The following is a 431-nucleotide window of genomic DNA, read 5'->3' on the forward strand; positions in this document are numbered from 1 at the left end:
GCTATTAAATATTTTTATTTACGTTCTTTTATTTCTAAGAAGTGGAATAGAATAACCCAATTGAAGCGTAATGATCATATATTTGTAATTCATTGTATGTCCCATAATAGGTCCCATTCTTCTACTCTTTCCTTGAAGTCGATGACTATTCATAGCTATTACCTTGACACCAAAGAAGAGTTCGACCCAATGTTTTATTTATGTCCTAGTTGATCCTGATTCGACATTAGAAATATATTGATTTTTCCCCAATAACCGAATACTTTTGTCTGTAAATACTGCATATTTGATTTCATCCATAAATCGATTTTCTTCCCTATGAGTTATAGTCTCAATAAGAATACTAGTTCTTATTGTTCATATATTATGATATGAATATACCATATCAATTCGTTATGTATTCATATATTATGATATGAATATACCACATC

The sequence above is a fragment of the Capsicum annuum genome, chromosome 1 (genome assembly GCF_002878395.1).
Source record: "Capsicum annuum cultivar UCD-10X-F1 chromosome 1, UCD10Xv1.1, whole genome shotgun sequence".
Taxonomy (NCBI): domain Eukaryota; kingdom Viridiplantae; phylum Streptophyta; class Magnoliopsida; order Solanales; family Solanaceae; genus Capsicum; species Capsicum annuum.